Raw genomic sequence first — 20,749 nt, forward strand, 5'->3', positions numbered from 1 at the left:
GACGGGGTTGGAAAGTGTGGCTCAAGAATCCAGCCAAGGCTACCCAGGGACTGGTCCCCTCTGGACCTCATTCCCAGGATTCAGATGAGTGTCTGTCTTAAGTGAGAGGTCAAAGGGCAGCAAAGGGCTAGGGGAAGTTCAGCAGTACTGTTATCAGTATCCACATAACCACAGGAAATGAGAAGACATCCAAACCTGCCAAACACACAAGCAACAAACACCGCCGAAAAGAGCATGGTGCAAATAAGAAAAGGAGAAAGCAAACCAGGAGAAAATGTAAATCAAGGACAAAATGGAACTTTCACTAGCATGTTCCTCCATAATTTAGTCTGCAGACTACCTTAATACGAACATAAATAGGCCACGAAATGAAAAAGAAAAGATGATACAACAACACAGGGATTTGGTTAGCTAAGAATAAAAAAGCTGAAGTCCCAAATGCACTCATTGCAAGACCAGGACCCAAGAAATGAAATAATATAGAATAATGAAACCATCAAAAATCGAATTACTAACAGAGCAAAAGGCTGAGTTAATCACATTATAAGCAGAGGGGAAAAAATGAGATTTTTACTAAAGGAAGATGATAGATGTGGAAACGGTCAAAGATGACCCTGGAGAAGGATAACTGGTGACCTTATTTACTGTCATGAAGTAGCCCTACATTTTGCTAGGTTGCAGGAAAGATGTGAGATGCTTACAACAAGCACGTCAGTACTGAGAGGAAGGCTGACCGGTGGTCATGGGAGTCACCCAGTTAGCAACTGAACTTCAAAGATGAAAATAAAGAAGACTGGTTTAGCTATGCTGGAAGGCAGGAGCGTGGCACTGACGTAGGTGAATATCACCATGTTCAATTCCATTGCCCTACAGATCCTGGATGGAGAGTCAGCTCCGAACATGACGCTCTGACCCAGAGAATCTGTGGCTATTGCCCCCCTTGGCTCTGCTGTCCTCTTCCAGTTGTTCTGCTGAGAGGCCCCAGTCAGATTGAGATGAATTTATGGCAAAGGTGCTTCTGTGATTCCCCCAACTCCCAGGAGCAGAGGACCCTGGGGAAGAGCCCCGACTTCAGCCGCAGCCCTGTAGACAGGCCCATGATCTCTGACCTGGTCCACGCACTGACCAGGCTCTCCTCCTGCCCCAAAGGACCAGGCAACCGGAACGGAACTGGCCATCATCAGCACAGCCTCACATGACCAGGCAAGTGTCACGCAAAGCAACCGAAGGAACAGATGGCCTTTCAATCTGGAAACAAGCAATCCAAGGGTAGATAAAGACTGACAGAAAATGACAACGTGAATGCACAAGCACACAAGGGACTTGATGGCTGCCACGGAGATGGAAGTGAGGCCTGAAGTGAGCCAGCTTGCTGAAAGAAGCCCTGGTTACAGGTGTGACCCTGGCATTGGGGCCCCAGAATCAGACGTGAATCAGGGGGTGGGGGATAAAAGACAAGCACTGTATGGGAAGAAAGCATTATACTGTTTATTTCTCCTTTGAAAATGAAACAAGGTTCAATGCACCATAGCTCAGTCCTTGAGTCCCAAACCCACAGAAGGCTTGAGCTGAAGGATTTAGGTACCAGGCACAAATGTGAAACCCTGCCTGAAAATAACCAAAGCAGGCTGGAGCCATGGGTCCGGTGGCAAAGGGCCTGCCCAGAAGCAGCCACGCCCAGTGCTGCCAAAAACATATTCTTCCAGTGTGTTACTCAGAAACCAGAAATGCAGCACACACGATAGAATATAGAAATAAGTATACGCACACTGAGAAAAATCCTTAGGGACTATAAATGTATGAGTTGAAGATATTTCTTCACGGTGCAATCTACTCAGCAATGAAAATCACTGAAACCATTTAAGTAAGAGCTAGGACCAGATAACTGAAGGGTTATGGCTGGAGAACCGAGTGTTATTTCCCTGGAGGAGCGAGGTGTTTACCGCACAACCAGCACTGACAGGGAAAAATCACCACTACCACAGACGCCACCTGTGATACTAGTTACTCAAGAGGCTGAGATATGGAGGAGGGTGGTTCAAGGCCACCTTGGACACAAAAGTCTGTAGGATTCTGTCTCCAAAATAACCAGCAATAAAGCTGGCTGGAGTCATTTTAAATGGTAGAGCATCAGTCAAGTGAGCAAGCAAGTCAAATGAGCAAAAGGCCTCAAGTTCAAACCCCAGAACTTCCTGGAAGATGAAAGATGAGTTGAATGAAACTTCCTGGAGTGACAAATGCTAAGAGCTCTTCAGAAAGACCTGTGGGCAGGGGGCTGGGAATATGGCCTAGTGGTAGAGTGCTCGCCTCATATACATGAAGCCCTGGGTTCGATTCCTCAGCACCACATATATAGAAAAAGCCAGAAGTGGCGCTGTGGCTCACGTGGTAGAGTGCTAGCCTTGAGAAAAAAAGAAGCCAGGGACAGTGCTCAGGCCTTGAGTTCAAGGCCCAGGATTGGCAAAAAAACAAAACAAAACAAAGACCTATGGGCAGACAACTGAGATGGCTACTGGCCTTTTCCATATCATGCAGCCAACCAATACCATTTAAGACGGAAATGTAGAGGGGAATGTACACAGTAACTTCACCCCACAATTTCTGCATTCTTTTGCAATTCAATTTTCATGTACTCTCTCTTACATAAAAACAAGTTAACTGAAAGCTTTCAGTTTCCATCCAATTTCTATCCTTCCCTTCCATTAAATTTCTATTTACATTAACACGAAATTAATATTCTACCTAATTGTGGCATGTCTTTTAAAAATTCCACTTTAGATACTTCTCTGTCTGCGGGTCATTTCTTGTCCTCTTTCTTACTCTGTTGGAATTTCTAATAAGTGTTTACCAAAATGGCATTCCTAAAATTAACATCTCCCAAAACAGAGAGCAGGGAAGGAGCGGTGCGTACTGTGCGAGGCGTTCTTCTCACGGCCTCCCGGCCCGGGGGGGACAGGGAAGGCAATTCAGTCCCACCCTCACAGTCAATACTCACTTTGTGAGGAAGCCCCGAACCTGACCTTGAGCTCAGCGATAAATGGTGTCTTGTTCTCAACTCCATCTTAAGTGTAAAGACACTTCCATAGTGAAAACCGAATCATCAGTAAAAGCAGCTATTGTTTCTAACGCAGCGTACTGAAGGAATTGACTCGGTACTGTCCTACCAATATTACAACTTATCTGTCAGATCAAGGAAGTGGTATGTGTATGTGACAGAGGCAGAGTGTGTGTGTGTGTGTGTGTGTGCATGCACACACACACATGCAGGCACGCTTGTGTTTGTTCGGTGTTTGATGGTGTTCGTTTGGAAAATATTTTGCAGTAGAATTATATGAATAAAAGAAGCCTGGATACTCATGATATGCCAGGGTTTAAGGGTCAAGTCTTGTCTGCCTGAGGAGAAGGGCCCTGTCCACGTCACGGCACGCGTGACGCTGACAACCCTGATGAAGGCATGTGCACAAGTGAGATGACCCAAGCGCACGCCACAGCGACCTCCTGATGTGACCAGACACCACTTTTACTAAGACCTGGGTAAGGTTATTTTTCTTTTACCAGCTCACATGCATTACAGAAAGTCAGCCAATGATAAAAGGGGAGAAATTGGCTATCTTTTGGGTGAACGGTATGATGAGTCATCTGACCCAGAAGTAGACTGTGGTCTTCCCACACTGGGATTACTCACAGGTCACATGACTGAACCTTTTCTTCATCCAAACTGCTTTAACACTGAAACCATGGCTGCACGTCCTTTAGCAAGGTAAGTGCACTGAGGCTCAATGAAATGACATGACGGGCCTGGAATCCCAGGAGTAGCTGGGAGTAGAGCTTGAACTCAAACATCTGCACTTTCTCAAGTCTGGCCTGGAATCTCAGCCACTAGGTGCCTACCCAAAATCTCTGAGGAAAAAGGTATTAATGAATGTTTCTCCTGGGATTCTGATAGGTAGGTAGGGTTGGGTAGGCACCTAGTGGCTGAGAATTTAGTCTAACACCAACTACTGTCCTCTTTGATGAAAAGTCCAAAACTTACTCCACACCCTCCCACTATACCCACATCATAGTTTTCCTTTCCTTAATATTCTGAATTAGGAGGACAGACTCTGAATGTTTTCATTCTTCATGTCAAATACATCAATTATCCTGACAAATGCTATTAAGACATGGTGTCATGCACAAATCCATCAAATTCTAGACTACTAGACTAGACTAGACTAGACTATTCTAGACTAGAGAGTCACATACAAACACGAGTAAAACTCAGCCCATCTGTCCAGGAGGCCTAGTGCAAAAAGGGAACAGCGAACAGACAACACAATAATGACACTTCTCGAATTGAGAGCCGTAAATTCACTTAATTTGGAGAAAGACACAACTAGTACTTTCTAGAATCTCAGAAAACATTACATGGTGAATGCTATATGAAACCACTGAAACAGTTTCTGAAGCGGACTGTGGACAAATACCCAGCTGCATTATGAAATTATGGAGACTAGAGACTAGCTTTTCCATGATGAAGTGTGGGAGAACTGTGCGTGTGTGTGTGTGCAACAGACATGAGAGAGTCACAGTGCACAGAAAGCTACGTAGTGTTCATCAATTAAGCAAATAGTGCAGCAGGAGGCTGTGAAAGAAGCGTAAAGAAGTCTGATGAAGTCCTGGCCTTAGATACCGCCATGCAAAGGATGAGGAGGGAGCAAAGCAAGAACATGAGGAAGTCGGGTATCTCAGAAAGACCACGTGTGAATTTCCCAGCTCAGCTAGGAGGAGCTTACTGCTAGGGGAGGAGCATCTTTTAGCTTCATTCCCACTGGACATGAGAAACATGGTGGGGTTGGGGGGAGAGGCAGTTTGTCCTAAAGATTAAGTCTAATCATATTGGAGTTAGCTAGGCTTTAGAGACCACAACTCAAATTTGATCCAATTTTTGCTATAGAGAAGGAAACTTTAAGCAATAAATGTACTAGCCAGAATGTAAAAATAAAATAAAATAAAAACTTATTTAATTCCTATAAATTCTCCCCAGGGCTGCCCCAGCATACCATTAAAAAAAATCCACCCTGAGCTTTTTAAGACACAACCTGATGAGAGGAAGGAAAAGGGCAGAGAATAAGCAGCATTTGGAATGTGGGTATGTATGTGTGACTGTACAGTACTTATCTAAATTACAGTTGTAGAATCACTTAGTATTTGCATTTTTAAATGTCTTACTCTGCCTCAAACCACTTCATTTATAATTCCATGGCAGAAATCTGGGTTTCTCCCAGAAGGCTATAAAACAAACAAGAAAAAAAATTGTGGGAAAAATTGAGGCCTTTCTAAATCAATTACAATTGGTTCAGCAGGAGGGAAAGTTGGGAAACTCTAACAGCTCATTCATGAGAGCTTTGGGCCTTTCCTCTTTTCCATATTAATTCATTTCTAATTCCTAAGTACACTAATGTTGGCAATGTTTGGAGGTTTTAGCTGACGTCAACAAGACTCGGTAAGACAGTGGTTTTGAACTCTATGAATGACTGACTTAAATAATCGTGAAGCACAGTGGCAAAGCAAGCATTGGAAGAAGCCACTGAAAATGAAAAGGGAACCAGCGAGGACAGAGGCCTCTGTCTCTTCATGTTGGAACTGCAACATCAAAAAGTGAGATATTTTAGACACCGAATATGAGCTGTTAGCAAATTAGAGTCACTTCAGAATTTTCAAAGTGCTAGCTAAGTATTTTTCTAATGTGGACTTCTCCCAAATTCTATATATTACAAGATTAAGCTAGGAGGCCCTCAAAGGGCCCTTTTGAAGATGGAGAAGAGGCATCTTGCAAATCTTAATTGAAGATTCTTCCGGTGATTAAAAGTCACATCCCAGCACGGCTTGCATGGGCAATTACTAGAAATTCTATATTGCTGGGCCAGGTGCTTCAGCAAGTTTATATAATTTAGAGCAAGTAGCTGACTTAAAAGGGTAGCAGTTCAATTTTCTCTAAGACCCTGTGACATGGCACAGGGAAGCTAGTGTTCTTTTCTTTGGAAGGAAGGTCTATGGGAACCAAAGCTTGGAAACAAAGAGCTGACCCTACAGAATAATGCTAGGAAACTGCCTTGGCTTTCCAGAAGACTACTGTAAATGGTAAATGCCTCTGTGATGGAGTGAGGAAAAAGGTGAAGAAGGGTAGAGAGCCTAAGGGTGAGAAAAATAAACTCTTCTTCATAAATATGCCTAGTATTGATGCTGGACTAAGTGGATTTATTACATTCAACTCTCAGGATTTTAAATAGCTTGTTACACACTGACATTAGTTTAATAACAGCATATGTTGTAAACTGAAAAAAAAATCACACAACATTTAATCACATAGAGCTAATTTCCTATGGAGAAAAGAGTCTGAATGAAGAAGTCAAACCAGTTGTTTACTCTCTAACAACTTTTCATTGGAATGTCTTACAAAGAACTTTCTCAAAGTTGGAATTATGGGTTGGTAAATAATATAAAATATACTTGTTTATATATCCTATTCTTTCACAAGAAAATATTTTAGTGCCAAAGCACAAGTTGATAGTTAATACATATGCTACACATTGAACAAATAATTGTAAAAATAAGGGGTGGCAGGAGGGAGATGGGAAGAGATGAAAAAGGGGAAGAAAAGGTTTCAGACAATGCAGAAGTTGAATATTTTGTTCTGATCATAGAACTCTACCTCTGTGTATATAGATATATAAACACATATATACACACATGTAGATATATGCAGATATCTGTATGTATATATATATATATACTAAATTCATAGATTACTCAGTAAACTCTATATATACATATAATGTTGAAGCATCACATTGAACCTCATAAATGTGTATAATTAGAACTAGGAAATTGAAAGGGAATACCAAAATCAAGAGACATGGGGTAAAAAAAGACAAACAACTACAAAAGCAATACTTGCAAAACTGTTTGGTGTAAGTGAACTGAACACCTCAGGGGGGGAAAGGGAAAGGAGGAGGAGGGAGGCGGGTATGACGGACGAGGTAACAAACAGTACAAGAAATGTATCCAATGCCTAATGTATGAAACTGTAACCTCCCTGTAATTCAGTTTGATAATACTGAAAAAAAAGAAAGAAAATTAACGAAACATTAAAAGAGGCAAATAGGAAGAGCAAGAAAAGAGGGAAACAAATCAATCACTTTTGCCTGCTTTCCTTCACAAACAACCTGCAAATGTACAAGAGTCACCCACAGAAGGACGAGAACGGTTCACTCAGCCATCTCCCCTCTGGGTGCAGAGTCCTAAGTGCTTTGTAAAACGTCTGACTTGGGGTCAAAACGGCAGGTTTGAGGAATGGGAGCCCTCTGCGCATGCTGACGTACAGACATGGCGTTCCTTGAGTTCCCAGAGTAAGGTGCTGTAGCAGCAAAGTTCAATGCTCCACATCAATGGAAACGTTGTGCATGAGTCCCCATTCTCTCTGCAGTGAGCTTGTCGCAGCAGTTTTGTATCAATACTGTTACTTGGTTCTCACAGCTAATCCTTATCAGTCAATAACAGCTCAATTTTTAAAAAAATCTGATAAGAACATCCAAAGCTTTCACATACAAGAGAAGGTAACTGCTCTGCCTTTGACTGATAAGGAAAAATGGCAATTTTATAATAAAAAAAAAATAGAAGAATTGGAATATACAACTGTGGGTTCACTTTTTTCTTACTCTTTGTCCTGAATTACATTATTTATGTGAAAATATTTGTATAGCTCTTTGTACAGAAAATGTAGATTTTTTTTACTTTGTTACAATAATCCCCTTTAGTTTATCATACATGTCTGTGATTTTCTAAATGACGATAAATCCACATATATTTTAGTACTAAATTTCCCTACTTAATTCTTATGTATGAATGAATTACAATAAGTCATTCCACATAGTCAATATAAGGGTCCAATATATTTATTTTTTTTAAAGTGCTGTCTTTTAAACACAATATTCCTTTGCAGATAATGAATGCTACTGACAGTCAATATAAAATATTGAACAATGAATCTTCCCCAAATAGGAATATTACATAAGTTGTATTTTGTCTTGAATAGATTTTCCATACTTTAAAATGTTGTATGGCTTTCATTATTATTTAAACAACTAGTCAGAGTTCTAGGGAGAAAAATCAATGGCCATTATGAATATAATTTACCATAATCATAAGTCATCTTCTGTTTCATACATCAGCTGCAGTTTCACACGAAATATTTAATATAAAACATGGGCCTAGGATGCAGTGCTAATGGCCAGATGGAAATTATTATTCAAGATCTACAAATAAGAAGGAACTGAACAATGAATCTGGGAAGGTGTAGTTAATGGTAAAAATGCACTTGGTTTAATTTTTTGGTGATGCTTGCAGAGAGGATGTGTAACTTTCAGAGTTTGGGGCTATCTGGTCTCTAATGTCACCAGACACACTTTCTTCATATACCCATGGACTCCACAGGTGGTGTCTGCTTTTGTTATTTTTGGAAGTTAGAGGGTTCGAGCTCAAGGATTCCTGTTTACTAGGCAAGAGCTCTACTGATTAAGTCACATCTCTACCCTTCTTGCTTTTCAATTAGTTTCTCATATGAGCGCTCATGCTTTCAACCTGGCCTAGCCTTCTAATCATTCTACATTTGCCTCCCATTTTGCTGGAATCATGGTAGGGGCGTCACTCCGGACCCTCGAGGGGTCTTTAAAGGACTTGAGACAGATTCATGGAGTTCGGGGGTGGGGGGCAAACAGTGACGAGTCTCCCTGACTTGGAGGAGTTTATTGATATTCAGATACTTGGTAAATAATTATGCTTGAAATTTCAATGGTTGACCCCTTGGAGCCTTCTGCTATAAATTTTAATTTAGAATGTTACAATAGCAGCATAATGGATATAACTCTAGAGTGTTTCAATAGAAAGCCTAGATTTATGAACTTGGAAAGTGACTCACTGTTGATTGCCTAATATAGCAAAAAAAGATTGTTATAATGAAGTCCTTAAGGACATCTGCATTTCCCTTCTATGCTAAACATCTTCGATGTATAAATTTTAAAACGATCAAAAACTTAGTTGGGTGCTGGTGGCTCATGCCTGTAATCCTAGCTACTCAGGAGGATATGATCTAAGGGTCCAGGTTTGAAGCCAGCGTAGGCAGGAAAGCCTGTGAGACTCTTATCTCTAATTAACTACCAAAATGCTGGAAGTGGCTCAAGTGGTAGAGCATAAAAGCTCAGGGTCAGTGCCCAGGCTGTGAGTCCAAAGCCCCAGAACTGGCAAAAACAACAATAAGAACCCCTCAAACCGTGTCACCACCCCACCCCCCCATCTCACCGCATGCTTGAACTGGGAGTTGGTTGGCCTACGCCTGCCATTTTATTTTCTTAAGGCTTCTAAAGCATTAATGCAGGTAACTCAATGAGCTGTCCACTTGCCAGGGATACTCTAACATTCAATGCACAGCTGCTCCATACCCAAACCCAGTAGAGTCACCTGCACCTCATTCCAACCTATCTCAATACCCACGGGGCTGTGGGACGCTGGAGATGAACCCTACCCGCATTGCACCACTGAGCTTGCTCCAGAAGAGTCCACTTCAGAATTCCACTACCTCGCTCATCACTTAGCAACTCTCCAAACTCTTAATCTATGCTTCGTCTGGAAGTCAGAACCGTACAGATTTTCATGTCAGCCCTCATGGTTCATCTGTTGAGGATGAATACCCATGGGGTGTGATCACAAACACATTTCTGAATTGCCAACTTATATCTTTGAATTCCTGCTTTTATTCTATGCTCTGTGCTAAGGAAGTCCCTACTAAAGAGATGACAGAGGGCCAGATCAGGCTGGGGTTAGACACTACTAGGGTGCCTGGAAATAGCATTCTCAAGACATACATTCTCCATCTGAGAACTTTGTTGACCCTGCTATTGTGATTTCTGGGGCTAAGAATAAAGGGAACAACCCAGTGTCTCTAATTTCAAGGCCTGCTGCTGTGTATTTACTACTTGAAAAATCTGTTCTAATCTTTAATTTCTGAATTTCATTTTCTTCCCTACAATGCACGAGGAAATTTTATTTACAATTTATATCTTTCTTAATTAAAAAAATAAGTTTAAATGATTTTGGTAATTTTGATGCTTACCTCATACTCTAACTTAAGTACCATTAAATTAAATTATTTTCTTATATATTGCCTACTCTCAAACTGTTTTCATCTTGCAGGATAATCTGTTTTAACAGTAATTATCTCAAGCATTTCCTTGATGTCACTTGATGGTTTATAGCTACCCTATTTTCTAATTTGATTGTTTATTTTATGGTTGATCTCTCAATGCTTTCTATATTCCAGGTAATCTTCTATCATATATATGGGCTTTGCACTTTTAACATATTTATCACTGCAACCAAAACCTTTCATAAGTAAAATATTTAATTTTTGATGGTGAGCAGAATTTCACTGTTTTTTCTTTTATAAGCTGGTTTATGGGTTTGTTTCCATTGAAGAGTTTAAATGGCCTGGTATGTCGCAGATGAACTTGTACTGTGAGAGACATTAATTAAACCTGAGGAAGGGGAGATTGAAGGTGGCCAATGCCTAAAGAGGGACTGAAGTTTGCATTTCCAACATGGTTAGAGAGAAGGACTCACGAGCAGGCTTGAACGAAAGGCTCAGATACGTTGATGACCTTCTACCTAAGGATACTTGGGAAAGAGAGTCTCCTGGGGTTGGGAAAGGTTTCTTACAGCCTTTCACAGGCAGCCATTTTTTTCTTTATTAGACTACTTCAGTGAATAAAAGTAATGAACTTAAGTATCTTAAAGGAGTCTTGTCTTCCTCAGTTCTGCTCTCCTTCTTTATATGTAGTACCCATAGTTTAGATTTTGAGACCCAACCTTGAGACTATGGATGGGTGTTATGGGTACAAGTTTGGCTGCAACTGGGGCTTTAAAACCCTGTTTTCTTCTGTAATGACTGAACTGGAATAAGTCACTTAGTGAATTCACAAGGAAAGTGCAAGTTCTATGTGCTGCCCACTTCCATGGTGACTGGGTTCAAAGACTGCTCTTCCTAAGCGTTCCTCTCCCCCAGCTGTTGCCCATCAAGTGTGCTGCTCTGTTACTGGTTATTTTAAGTAGACAGCATTTGTGCTCAACAATTCAAGTTGCCATGTGTGTATTTTCTCCCAGCGAATTTGTTTGCTATCAAAAGGACAGATAGTTTTTATTAGAAAATTGGGCGTGCATCCTAAATGCATGGTCAAACCCGGTGTTCACATTCCTGGTTATATCTAAACGGATGTAAAAATAGCCAAGTGGCAGATGGTAAATTTTTTAGCCCTTGTGATTAAAGAATGAATCAGAAAGCATTTGTCAAAAGCCCACGGTGTTTGGCGGGGAGGAGACTAACTGGGCGAGGCCTGTCTGCAACACACTGAGTGGCATTGAAGATGCTCTTTTCCCAAAGCACCAACTGTCAATCCCACAGTCCTTGGAAAACATTTCAGACTGTTGACCTTCTGAATTAGATTTACAAAGTTCCATTTTCAAGAAATACGAGAGGGCAATTATTATTATAAAGTCAAGAGTACTCACCAGTGAAAACCACGCCAGAAGCTGGCGTTCACAGATACCTAATTTGAAGACCAGCAAGAAAGCCACGTTTCCAGCTCCCAGCAAGCTATGTCAGGCTGGAAGCTGTTGTGTACATTACACAGTCTCCCTTAACATGAGAAAACTCACATCTAAGAGTGTGGAACTGCACAATGGCGATCTCACTTTTCCACTTAGAATTCGAATGGTGGTGTTACTGTCCTTCCCAATAGTATAAGAAATCTCCAAAAGTACACAGCAATGTCTACATTCTATGATGCAAGAACATTATTTAATGGTTTGTCTGGGTTATTTCCTGGATTGTTGCTAGTTCTCTTTGCGGTAGATGTAAAAACAGAGTGTACTTGTCAAGAGAAACACCCTGCTATCACCTAGAAACCCCAAGCACTCATGATTTACTTCACTGAGATTCACAGGTCTCTCCCTTAGGAATAACTAAGTATGAAAAGATAAATTATTTGCTGTATTTTCCTTAATATACCACACAACATATTTTATGTACTCAATAATCATTCCAGGTAATGTTAGGAAGAAATGGGGATGACATTTCTTGTCATCCATCAAAACTGAGCTTCGGCCTAATCACTTTATAATCCCCAAACCTTGTTTGGAACATATGTACCTGGATGTAAAATTGTTCTATAGGAAAGCATTATGTGATTATTTTGTAATATTATCTTGCTAGAATATTCTAAGAAAACTTTCTTTAAAAATCACTATTATACAAAAAGCAGAGGGAAGAAGGGTCAATGAGCACATACCACAGAAGGTTCAGAGTCTAACCACAGCACTTTCTTGAACAATTATCCAATGAAATGATGCACAGGAATCTGAACCAGGAATCCTTTATTTATTCTAACCTGGATTTTCATGACACCTGACTGTGGCAAGCAGGAAGTAAAGGAAGGTGTGAGAATCACCTGGGATTTTAAACTGAGAAGTAGTCGACGAATGAAGCCATGCCTGTATTTATTAAAATGCCATTCAACAAAACACAGGCAAGACCAAGGATACATAAAGCACCCCAGAAATGTACAAGGTTGAGGACAAGTACTGAGCAATGTATCACTGTTTTCCACAATTTCTTCTCTGGTGGCATGGAGTATTTTTTTCTTTTTTGAAGGTAAAGGAAAGAGCACAATAAAGAATCAGCTTTAAAAGTTAGAACTTTGCAATGCTCTGGAGGCCATGAATTGATGGAGGATTTAGTTTTTTCTGATTAATAATTCTACTGATGCAGATGATATAAACTGGGGAGGGGAACTTTACCTTTGAAATGTAAATGGCATTGAGAGCTTTAAAGGATACAGCAATATATTATTATGTCTCAATATGCAGCAAGACAAAATTCCTCTAGACTTTAGCATATATCTTATCAGAAAGATATAAAAATAGATGTCTGTTTGGTATAATTTCACTTGGGGTGCATTCTCCCCGACTCACCAACATCTTCCCATAGGTGGACTCACCTTTGAAGCAAAATTTCATAGTATCAATTCTGCTTTTGACTTATCTGCATAATACCCATTAGCTGCTCATTTATACAATGTTCCCTGGGCGTCTACTATGCGAGGTATTCTGGCCACTGAGGAGTGGAGGGGGGCTACTTGATCCCTTCCAAGATCACAGTGAAACCAGTCAGGCACAAACACATTACATCAGGCCAGGAGCACACCAAACACCAGGACTGTGCCCCAACACCTATCCCTTCAGACAGACAGAAAGACCCAGAAAGAGTCATTTCCAGAGGAGACAAGGAATCTGTTCACTGCACTTTTCAGCGTAAGATTCATCACCCTTCACAAGCCCTTGAAGATGCTCTGAGGGCAGTCCCCTTCCACAGACCTTATAGGGACATTTCTTTATAAGGTGAGCCTTGGTGTTCATTCTATCATCTCCCTCTGCAAGGGCCTAAGGGGAAGAGAAAGCAGGCATGTGATGGAAAGGAAGGAGCCAGAAGCAAGCAGAAACCGACACAGAGGAGAGGAAGCCACTGGCACCTGGGAACTTTCCCCAAGGGATTTGGTCGCCAACACTGGATGCTACAAAGCTTACTATTATTTGTTCTGTGCTCCACGAAAGCTGGCAAGTAAGGCTGTCATCCACGCTTCCTGTAAACCTTAGGGTAAGCCCCTTGCTCCACTTGGCTCCAAAAAGAGCAGAAGGTCTCCATATCTCACCACACTGAGGGTATTTTCCCTCACAAAGAAAGTGGTCCCACCAAGGCAGAAACCCAAACAGTCGGTGTTATTCCAACTTGGTCCTCCCTGCCAAATATGCCTGCTGAATGATTTACAGAGAGCAGCGTTCCTGAAGAAATAATTTCATTAATAAATCCAAGGTGCCAGGCATTCATGACAGCCTTCATGTCTAATTTTCTGCCTTGATACTGCTAGCAGCACCTCCCTGCTGAAGTGACGAGGGCATCAGCACCGGGTAACACAGGGTCCACAGCTCTGACCAGGTGTATTGGTGACACAGTGCTGTGCAGAGTTATTCCCTGCGTTCATAAATGTTGTCTTTGGAAACAACTTGTGTGAACTCTTACAGAGCTAATAAAGCCAACATTACATATCAGGAAACATTTTCTTTAGAAAGTATTACACATGACATTGCAATGATTTAGACAAGGGTAGTGCTAGTAAAATGGGTTATCCATATGGAAAAAGATTTATACCTTTCCCACTGAAGTAATAATTATAGATGGGCTGAGAAGAAGCATAAAAATAACAATACAGAAAAGTAAAAGCAATAAAGCATATGCGTCGAGAGTGTTCTTAAAAAGAGAATACTCAGAAACCATCTAAGATCATTTAGACATCACTGAATGAAGATTTATGGAGTGCCTAATCTGTGATTGGCACTATTAAGAGACCAGTGAATATCTAGAAATAAATACAGGATAAGCAGGGCTGCTAGAGTAGTCAGACATGGCTTCATGTGGAGATGACTTTGGAGCTGAGAACTAAATGCCAAGAAGAAAACCACAGAAAGGTCTAGAAAGAACATTCCAGGGAAAGCAAGCCTAAAGCAGCTTCCAAGGCAAAGACTGAACTATATTAAAGAAGGGAAGTCCATGCAATATACTGAGTAAAAAGTAGTGAGCAAGAGTGTGGCTGTTGGAAAGTGTGGGCCAGAGTTGTGGACTTTAGGCCCTGGGCAGTCTGGCTGAACTTTACTTTCAGTGCAGCAAGATGCGCTAAGTTTTAAATCCAAAACCAATAGTGGTAATTTTACATGTTAAAAAAAATTGTATTTATCGAGTGTCTATAGAAAGGACAGAGTGGGACAATGTGGTTGAATGTTAGGCTAGATCGGGTAAGAGCTGATCAGCCAAGTGCCCAGCACACCTATGGAGAAAAAATTAAGAAGTCCAGTAAAGAAAGAGGAAATAGAATGATTCCTAGGGGGCTGTGCTTGAACAAATGAATGGACAAGAAGACATGCAAGCTATTGGGAGAGAGACAGGACTAAGGCTGGCCAAAGTGCATAGTATGCAGACTTCCTGTGGAGATGGGAACTTGGCATGGAGAATTCCTGTGACTGGCATGGGGACTTCCTGTGGACATGTGACATGACACAGAGACTTCTCATGGACATGTAAATGTGGCAATCGGTGTTAGCTCTCCAAATGAAGGTATGGAGGAGGAAGTTAAAGTATACTAAATACAGTACAGTATAGCGTAGTATAAAATGAGAAGAATTTAGTATTTAGCCAAAAGGAAACTGAGTTAAGAATAAAACTTGTATGTCCATACACATAAGGAAATAAAATGCTCTGTGTAAAATATTTGTCAATTCATCTGAAGTTTTCACATGTGAGCATTTGGGATTGTAAGTAGGTAATTACATTATTGATCTTTATATTACTTGATACATTGAAACAGCCATGTATTACATCTGTAATTAAATATGAATCCATCCATTTTTAGAGACACAGATTAATAGTTTCTTTTTTTAAGAAACAGGACAAAGCACACTTTTCCACAGGTGTGTGCTATTAAGAAATGTCTCTGCTATGTCTTCTCTTGGGACCTGCCACCATGAACACTGCTGACATAGAAGATGATGTGAGTGAAAAACCTTTGCAGGGATACTGGGATTTCTCCAATCTAGTTTGCAGTGGTTCATGTCAATCAGGGAAGCGAGGGGACGTGCTGCGCAGGGCGTCCTCCCAGCCATTCTGAAGTTACTAGCTCCTTCAGATACTAAGCCAGAGAGAGGCCGAAAGCAATTCCTGCCCAAATGGTGGTCTTCCTATGAACAATTCCTACCCCAGAAGACAATGCAATGAATAGCAGAGTCATTGCAAATGGTTTCCCTAAGTTCTGATAAAGCCAGAGTAAAACAAGTTGTGCTCATTCTTCCTCGTATTAATTAGATGCTGCTTGAAAAAGTGGTAAAAAAAAAAAAAAAAAAAAAAAAAAAAGAACAGTTAAAAACAAAAATCTGTGGAGCCGGCAGGCACTGGGTAGCGGAGAGGGCCTGGCTGGCCAGGGTGAGGGGGTGCTGACCACTGCCCCAACACCGCCCTGACATCGCCTCAGGGGAAGTTGCTGACTTCCATCGCTATCCACAGGCAGAGAGCCCACGGGAGTCCTGGGGCCTGGTGTCTTTGGCATCCGGGGGACACACAGCTCCGCGGGACAGGAATAGTCTCCTTGACTGACAAGCCCCACGTGCTCACAACCCCGGCAGGCGGCGGAGGCACCGGGCTCTTCATCCTTGGTGATGTGGACAGAGAGGAGGAGGCCTTTCCCCATCACACCGGGAGCCGGCGAGCATGGAGGCTGGCATGGGCCTGTCGGTGCCACCTCGTCGGCCAGGCATCCAGTGTGCCAGGCTGTCCAGTGTGCCAAGAATCAAATGTGCCAGGCTGTCCGGTTTGCCAAGTGCCCAATGTGCCAGGTGCCCAGTGTGCCAGGCTGTCCACTGTGCTAGGTGTCCAGTGTGCTAAGTGTCCAGTGTTCCAGGCTGTCCAGTGTGTCAGGCTGTCTAGTGTGCCAGGCATCCAGTGTGCTATGTGCATAGTGTGCCAAGCATCCAATGTACCAAGTGTCTGGTGTGGCAGGCGTCTGATGTGCCAGGCATCCAGTGTGCCAGGTGTCTAGTGTGCCAGGTGTGCCAGGTACCCAGTGTGCCAGGCGTCTAATGTACTGGGTGCCAGGTATTCCAGGTGCCCAGCTATCTGGTGTGCCAGGTGTCTGGTGTGCCAGGTGTGCCAGGTGTGCCAGGTGCCCAGTGTGCCAGGCTATTTGGTGTGCCAAGCATCAGGCTGTCTGGCGTGCCAGGCTATTCACTGTGCTAGGTATCCAGTGCACGAGGTGTTCAATGTGCCAAGTGTCCAGTGTGCCAGGCATTCGGTGTGCCAGGCTGTCCGGTGTGCCAGGCTGTCCAGTGTTCTAGGTGTCCAGTATGCCAAGCATCCAATGCATCAAATGTCCAGGGTGCCAGGCATCTGATGTGCCAGGCATGCAGTCTGCCAGGCGTCCAGTGTGCCAGGCTGTCCTCTGCGCACTGTAGGCCCTCCCCAATGGCACAGGCACTGCTTCCAGCTACCTCTTGCCCCTTAATTCCCTCGAGTCCCGCAGTCCATGTTCAGTTAGAAACCCCAGCTGTGGAGTTGAACCTGGGCAAAGTGCTCCTCCTGCTCCACAAAGGGAGAGGAGGGCGGTGGGGGGAGACCACGTGAGCTCCAGGCTCATAAGTAATCCTCACTCTGACATAAAGAAATCGAAAGGCACCCAAGGTGAATGGTGATAAAGTCTGGGAAAACAAAGGCAGATGGACAGTTTGCACCAACTGGTCTCCTGGGCACAGGTACAAAGCTATGCAGATCCTAAGAGGCAGTGTAGGCCCATTCAGAAACTAATATAACAACTGGGTCTGGCAGAACATGCCTGTAATCCAAGCACTGGAAAGACAGAAGCCAAGAATTGCCAGTTTAAGGCTAGCCTAGGCTCAAACAGAACAAAGATGATAACATAAGATTACAAGCCCAATGAGGAGATGGTACATGGTATTGGGTAGATGCTGTTTGGCAATGAAGAGTCATTTTTTTTTCTCTACTTGCTTTTAAAGATCATTTTAATTTGCCACAGATCTGTGACCTGTATGTTTTCTTGCTTTCCTAACATTATTAGATTTTTTTTTTCTGAGAGTCCTGAAGGAATCTTGCAGGCTAGAGTGTATTCTTTATCTCCCGCCCCTTTTTGGGGGGTAAATTATCTTTAAATAGTTGTACAAGAGCTGCCATTTAAGAAGGCTGTTTATGAGTAAACTATATCCTGATTTTTACTCATCCGCTAGCAAGAATGGTATTGTAAAGAAAAAAATTATGTGACGTGAAGTAAATCAGTTCCAGAGAGACAAAGCATGCCTGTGTAGGAAGCTAAACCTAAGCTTACCAATTCGTAAGTAAATCCATTGGGTGGCATGCAAGTGCATACCAATGTAGGAAATACACTAGATTCAAGGGAGATCTCTAATAGTATAATTCCTTAGAAGGGCAAAGCCAAAGTTCAGCGAAACAAACACCAGGAATTAGGTACTGGAAAGGAGGTGTGTGTGTGGAGGGTAGGGGGGTGGTCAAGGGGGTGGATGAATGAAGGGAAGAGGGGGGAAATGCAAGCAAGAATCCAAAATTAAGAACGGTGAAGAATGAAATAGAGGAAGCAATCCAGAAATTCATATGGAACAATAAAAGACCTAGAATAGCAAAAAAAATTCCTAAGGAGAAAGAACAGTGCTGGGGGAATTACAATACTCAACTTCAAGCTGTATTATAAAGCTATAGTAATAAAAACAGCTTGGTATTGGCACCGGAACAGGCCTGAAGACCAATGGAACAGAATTGAAGACCCAGAAATGAACCCACAGAACTACGCCTACTTAATCTTTGATAAAGGAGCTAAAACAATAGTTTGGAAGAAAGATAGCCTCTTTAACAAATGGTGCTGGCAAAACTGGCTCAACACATACAACAAACTTAAACTAGATCCTTATATATCACTCTGCACCAAAATCAATTCCAAATGGATTAAAGACCTCAAAATCAAAACAGACACCCTGAGAACACTAAAGGAAGGAGTAGGAGAAACACTTGGGCTACTTGGAGCAGGACGGAACTTCCTTAACAAAGACCCAGAAAGGCTACAAATCAAAGAAAGGTTGGACAAATGGGACTGCATCAAACTGCAGAGCTTCTGCACGGCAAAGGACATAGCTCGCAAGATAAACAGAAAGCCCACAGACTGGGAGAAGATCTTTACCTGCCATTCAACAGACAAAGGCCTCATCTCTAAAATATATGCAGAACTAAAAAAATTACCTTCTTCCAAAACAAAACCACAAAGAACCAATAGCCCCTTCATCAAGTGGGCTGAAGACTTACAAAGAGACTTCTCTGATGAGGAAATGAGAATGGCCAAGAGACATATGAAAAAGTGCTCTACATCACTAGCCATAAAAGAAATGCAAATCAAAACAACATTGAAATTCCATCTCACCCCAGTAAGAATGTCATATATCAAGAAAACTAACAATAACAATTGTTGGAGGGGATGTGGCCAAAAGGGAACCCTACTTCATTGTTGGTGGGAATGTAAACTGGTTCAGCCACTCTGGAAAGCAGTATGGAGATTCCTCAGAAGGCTAAATATAGAACTCCCCTATGACCCAGCAGCCCCACTTTTAGGTATCTATCCAAAAGACCACAAACAAAATCACAGTAATGCCACCAGCACAGTGTTCATCGCAGCACAATAGCTAGAATCTGGAACCAACCCAGATGCCCCTCAGTAGACGAATGGATCAGGAAAATGTGGTACATATACACAATGGAGTTTTATGCCTCTATCAGAAAGAATGACATTGCCCCATTTGTAAGGAAATGGAAGGACTTGGAAAAAATTATACTAAGTGAAGTGAGCCAGACCCAAAGTAACATGGACTCTATGGTCTCCCTTATTGGGAATAATTAGTACAGGTTTAGGCAAGTCATAGCAGGGCATCACAAGAGCCCAATGGCTATACCCTTATGAACACATAAGATGATGCTAAGTGAAATGAACTCCATGTTATGGAAACGATTGTTATATCACAGTGTAACTACTTTCAACGTCCCATGTGTATCTGTAGCTTCTATTATTGATGATGTTCTTGTATCACCTTCCTGTGGTTGTACCTACACTATCTCTGTAATCTTATCTGAGTATATTGGAAACCGTGTATACTGGTATTAGAACTAGGAAATTGAAAGGGAATACCAAAATTGAGAGACACAGGGTAAAAAAAGACAAACTACAAAAGCAATACTTGCAAAACTGTTTGGTGTAAGTGAACTGAACACCTGGGGGGGGGGGGAAGGGAAAGGGGGAGGAGGGAGGGGGTATGAGGGACAAGGTAACAACCAGTACAAGAAATGTATCCAATGCCTAACATATGAAACTGTAACCTCTCTGTACATCAGTTTGATAATAAAAATTTGAAAAAAAATTAAAAAAGAACGGTGAAGGAAGGGGTGGGTAGAGGAAGGATGGGTGAGAATGTCTAGTACATTCTTTTGGCTCATAGTTAAAACAAAAAGGCAATTAATTAAAATGAGCTGCAATAAGACAAACACCTGAATTAGAAAAGATGTTAAGTAGCTATTACAAATCTGTACCAAGAACAAAGCAAAATATGACCACAATCCGTGATCAGGGGGCTTGAGCTGATGTAAACGCAACATTTCAGAGAAGAATCAAATGGAAATTGAAAAGCTTACAGCAAGTATCACACAGAAAGCTCTGTGGACAGACTTCAATCCTACCACAGATACAGAGATAAAAAGGTCTGAGGAGCTGCAGGTGGATAAAATGTATCAACCTTGAAAGCATGAGGAGGCACTGACCCACAGAAATAGATAAACGCAGACACAGGCAACAGGCAAGCTTTGTGCTTCCAACACAGCAGAGAAAGAAGGGGAGGGGGGAGGAGAAAAAGTATATAAACAAATAATTACTACAATATTTCTAAGTCTGATGAAAAAAACACAACCTAAAAATTTTTGTGCTCTAATTTGTGCTCTAAATGTTTGAAAATGCTAACTTACAGATCCAAGAACTGTTAGTTCTGATATATGGGGCAG

Source organism: Perognathus longimembris, chromosome 25 (assembly GCF_023159225.1).
Source record: "Perognathus longimembris pacificus isolate PPM17 chromosome 25, ASM2315922v1, whole genome shotgun sequence".
NCBI classification, from domain to species: domain Eukaryota; kingdom Metazoa; phylum Chordata; class Mammalia; order Rodentia; family Heteromyidae; genus Perognathus; species Perognathus longimembris.